This window comes from Helianthus annuus, chromosome 2 (assembly GCF_002127325.2).
Source record: "Helianthus annuus cultivar XRQ/B chromosome 2, HanXRQr2.0-SUNRISE, whole genome shotgun sequence".
In the NCBI taxonomy this organism is placed as follows: Eukaryota; Viridiplantae; Streptophyta; class Magnoliopsida; order Asterales; family Asteraceae; genus Helianthus; species Helianthus annuus.
Window position 1 is genome coordinate 103867816 of NC_035434.2, and position 5497 is coordinate 103873312.

At 34.7% G+C, this 5497-nt stretch overlaps 1 long non-coding RNA gene across 1 annotated transcript; it reads left to right on the forward strand.

Moving 5' to 3' along the window:
• Window positions 1–564: 564 nt before the first annotated feature.
• On the forward strand, window positions 565–1425 carry LOC110904126. The gene is made up of 3 exons (XR_002572371.1): window positions 565–643; window positions 946–1002; window positions 1300–1425. It is a non-coding gene; the product is annotated as an uncharacterized LOC110904126 (long non-coding RNA).
• Window positions 1426–5497: the final 4072 nt, after the last annotated feature.

Genomic DNA, 5497 nt, shown 5'->3' on the forward strand with positions numbered 1-5497 from the left:
AGAAGTTGAATTATGTTGAAAGGCCTGTCGCAATTAAAGATTTTAAAGTGAAGCACCTCTGAAACAAATCCGTTCGACAAGTGTTGGTTCAATGGCAACACCGGAAGGGATCGGATCTCACATGGGAAGCGGAGGATGACATGCAAAAGCACTACCCGGAATTATTTGGTATGTAGTCAGGTTTCGGGGACGAAACCTTTTATAAGGGGGGTGGACTTGTAACACCCCAATTTTCGTATGTCGTAATATAATAAACTAATAGTGATGCTTTAATAACAAAGAATGGTAAATATAGATTTTTACCATTATGAAAGTTTTATAAATAATGGTAAGTTAAAAACCCTTTGAATGTGATTAAAGTTAACTAAAGAAAAGTAACAAAGTTAGGGTGAAAAATCACTAATATGAACATATCATAAAAGTTAGGGGCTAAATGTGTAAATGTAGAATGAAATTAGATAAAAAAAAAAAAAAAAAAAAAAAAAAGCCAGTTTGGTCTGGCAGTGTGTTCGATCGAGAGAGAGGAGGGAGCCAAGGGAGTCAAAACCCTAGCATCATAAATCTCTCAAATTGAAAGGGAAAAATTGAAGATTTATCAATGCATGAGTTAGGAATGTTCATCCCTAAGTGAAATTAACATCAAGTAAGTCTAATTTCATGATTTGGTGATGTTTGATTAATTTGTTATGTGAAATTTGTGATGTTTTATGGAATCAAACATGAATGCAAGATGATATGAACTTGTAAGAGTTGCAATCATGCTTTAATTTCTCTATGATGATAGATTAGGGTAAAACCCATTCATCTGATAAAAGATGATCAAGAATTTGTGAAGCTCTACATGTTAATTTGATGAATGTTGGTGAAAGGGCTAGATGTAATTGATTTAGAACTATTGTGAAATTAACGTTTAAGAAAGCTAAAGTATGAGATTATGACATATAGGCACAAAGAAGGAAGAAGGCGCAAGTCACTCGAAGGCACAAGCATCTCAAGATCGCGGTAAGTTCATATGAGCTTTATTTATCTTAAATGTAGTTTTATGAATAGTAGTATTTGGTACTATGGATTTGTTGTAAATGTTCATAACGGGTCAATTGATGTAAGTATATTGAAAAGCATGGTATGTAACGATTCGTTGCGAATGGGTCGGAAAGTGATAAGTTGGATGTTTCGAATGGAAGTAAGGATGTTAATAAGGTAACATGTCATGTTAACGGGTCGAACAATGATAGGTAATTAAAGGATTTTAAATTACTATGTATTATGAACTAACAATGTTGTTGTTATGAATGATAGGTAAATCCCTTGCTTGATTGCGGCGCACCCGGACCGAACACACACACGTAATGTCGACCTTATGCGCTTCCGGTCCAAGTTGTTGTTTTGATGGGTTAACTTACCATTTTGTCTAGTAAATGTTAATTAGTAAGTGTCTAGTTTGTTAGTAAGAAGTTTGAATACTAAACTTTTGTGTAGTTTGTACAAAACGTTCATGGTGAACCTTATATGGTCTTAACCTTTGTTTTGTTGGAAAGTATCGTAGTATTAATTATATTGGTATTGTTAAAAACAGGGAGAAAAGTACTTACTACGAACGGGTCATGTCAAAATTTTGTAAAATTGTAAGAAATTTTATGTTGTTGGTCGAATGAGAAATTTGGGCGTTACATTTTCATAAAGTTTTTAAACTTTCCTTTGCGTTAACTTGTACGTATTACATAAAGTTTTTTACGTTACACGCATCTTTATATTAACGAAACGCTTTACGTAGAATTTGACTACTGTTATGGGTCATTTTCTGAGAATATATATCCTGACTAATATTCTGCTTTTGATTGTTTACTTGTGATCAGGATACCGGATCAGGATATTGGTAACATCCTGGTGCGATATCCTGGTATTAGCTAAATTAACCACGTGCAGGTTAGAAGCTGTGGGTCACTAACGGTCAAGTGGACCTCTTCTCCTTAAGACTCGGGCAAACCAGTTATGTGAGAGACGTTGAACCCGAAAGACCAGGTCTACAACGTTCGAATGGGGAATATCCGCCGAATCCTGGTTTAATAGGGTAGTTTGTTAAATTTCTTTACTATAAATAGATGGATCGGATCAAGTTAAGGCACACACTTTCATTCGCACAATTTACACTCTAGCTGCTAGCAATCACTACACACAAACACTTGTACTCGAATTGCCTTGTAACACCTAGTTGATCCGCATCACATCCTGCACTGTATCCTGATATTTGAAGCAATAGAAGAACAAGGCAGCTGCGATTGTCAGCTCACGAGGTTTTGTGCCGGCGATCGAGATTGATCAAGGGCTTTCCTCGTATATCCGATGTCACCCTTTACCTTTTTTGCTCATTGTTTGATCATAGATACAACTCTGTATCCTGAGCCGTATCCTCAAACTGTTTTTGCAAACAACTTAATTAATATATTTTTAACAGATTTTCTTAGCACACTACCTCCCTTAACTAATTTGATCACTTAATTGCTTTGGTAATTTTTGACCAAAACAACTACGAAAAAATTTTCCGGTTTACATATAATTTTTACAGTCTACGAATATTTTTGCATCCTACGAAAATTTATACAGAGTATGAAAATCTTTTAGACATTACGTGAAACGCTTTACGTCTTACAGTCTACGTAAATTTTTACGTTTGTTACATGAACCGAAAAAAGTTTTAAGAAAATAATTTTTTAGTTGTTGTTCAATCCCCCCCCCCCCCCGCAGATATGTGATGTTTGAGGACAAGTTTGGGGCACGCGCGGATGTTCTTGCGCTTCAATCCCTGGCGATCAGCAGCAACGTATCCGGTTAAGTAGTGGACGCATGGGTGCATGTCCTCAACGACGACCCAAAACTCTCGTTGCTGGGGATGCCTAGACGGTTGTTTTGCGTCCACACCACTGTGGTAAAAAACGAATTCTCATATCATTGTTCCTTTATCTATATTTTGTTTTTAATTTTTGGAAACCGGTGCAGTTCTAGTTGTTAGGAAACTTTATTTGTAAGTATTGAAGAAAATCATTATCAACTGGATCTATGAAGAGATAACAGTCCTACAGATCACAAACAACATGAAGAAGATCAGGTAGGACAACTAAAATGCACAACATCTACTTCAAAGAATCACAAGTTGATCAAGAGCTGAATTGGATTATCAGAACAGGTCATTTCTAATGGATCTGATGATATTTCTGATGAACTCAGCTTCTGATGATTCTGATCATCAAGATTTTTCTGATGATTTATTCATTAGAATTTTTGATGAAGTGGCTCATCAGAATTCTGATGAAATACCCCACTTGTCTGAAATTGGCTCTATCCTGCCACACTTACCGAAGCAAGTTGACATTATTGAATCTCATGATGAAAAAGGAAACTTGAATGAAGGATTCAATGAATATGTCAAATGGCCACTTTTCGCAGGACTTATTACATGAATAAACTGTTGTTTATTCATGCACCCAACCTTCTATAAATAGAAGGCTCAACTAGCAGAAGATAATTGAGTTTGAAGCTTAGCATTCACATACAAACACCCAAACTCCATTGCTCTTCTCACCCACAGAATTCAAGATTCATTTGTATTAGATAATAATCTTACAATCACCTTGTTAAACTATTTTGTTTCAAAGTGCTATACACTTGATAATTCTGTAGGTCTTGTTTCTTGAAAGTCTGATTTCCATTTCCGCACATCTTTTTCACATATACTGAAATCACTTGCCATATTACGTGAAAAGAAGTTGTTTAGGCCATACTGGGTCCAACACTGGTAATGCAAATAAACGTTTTGGGGTCCCCCCCCCCCCCCCCCGCAGGTTGATTGGATGTTGTCCCTGGAGACGGACCCTAGCGGGAGCCGTGTGTCCGCTTTTGAATGTGGGTTGAAGACAAGCCTAAGCGGCCGACATCACCTTGTAGACCTGAATAACTTCGATATGGTCTTCGTGCCCGTTCTGGAGGTAGACCACTACTATCTGGTAGTGTTTGACTTGGAAGAGGAGCGCATATACCTCATTGATCACTTGGGTGACAGGGGGGCTTTTGAGGGACAACGAATCCTATATCCTGAAGACAACCCCACTTAAAGTGGTATGTGATTCATGTGATTTTTCTCCTTTAACTTATGTCATTTCAAGGCACTGAGAAACTTATCCCCCGGTGTGCTTACGGCTGTTTTTGTTTACTTGGAAAATAGAAAGAAATTTTTGTCGACTATCTGAAATCGGTGAATCATCCAAAAGCGACGGCCATGCACTCAAGTGTCATAATGAGAGAGGCTCTTCCATGGTCTACGACCCATAGAAACGCGGCACCGTTTGTGGACTCTGGCATTTTTGCAATGCGCCATATGGAACGGTTTGTGGGTTCCAGGAGAAACTTATTCTGCGGATTCAGTCTGCGGATTCAGTGTGCAGTGTGCACGGGGCGCGGAAGAAACTTCTTCTACGTTTAAAAAAAATTACGTCTTATGTTAAAATATTTTACGGGTTACATTTATAAAATTTACGTTCTTACGTTTTAAATTTTATAAATTTTACGATTTACATTAAAAAATTTACGTCTTACGTTTAAATATTTTCAACATAAAAAGGTTTACATCCCATGTTTAAAAAATTTTCATCCTACGTTTAAAAAATGTATGGGTTACGATTAAAAAATTATGTGTTACGTTTAAAAAAATTAAGTTTTATGTTTAAAAAAGTATACGCCTTACGTTTAAAAAAGTTTACGTCTTATGTTTAGAAAACTTACGTCGAACGATTAAAATTTTTACGTGTTACGTTCTAAAAAGTTACGTTTTACGTTTTTACGTTTTTACGTTTTTGTTTAAAAAAATGAGTTTTACGTTAAAAAAAATTTACGTCTAAATGGTAAAAGTTTTCAACATAAAAAAACAGTACGTTTAAAAAAAATTACGTCCTATGTTAAAATATTTACGGGTTACATTTAAAAAATTTACGTTCTTACGTTTTAAATTTTATAAATTTTACGTTTTACATTAAAAGATTTTACGTCTTGGGATGTATGAAATTTCAACATAAAAAAGTTTATATCCTACGTTTAAAAAATTTTGATCCTACGTTTTTTACGTGTTACGATTAAAGAAAATATGTGTTATTTTTAAAAAAATTAACTTTTAAGTTTAAAAAAGTATACGCCTTACGTTTAAAAAGTTTTCATCTTATGTTTACAAAATTTACGTCGAACGATTAAAGTTTTTACGTGTTATGTTTTAAAATTTTACTTTTTACCTTACGTTTCACCATTTACGTTTTACGTTAAAAAATTTTACGTCTAATGTTAAAAAAATTTCAACATAAAAAAGAGTATGTTTAAAAAAATAACGTCTTATGTTAAAATATTTACGGGTTACATTAAAAAAATTTACGTTCTTACGTTTTAAAATTTATAAGTTTTACGTTTTACATTAAAAGATTTACGTCGTACGTTTAAAAAATTTCGACATAAAAAA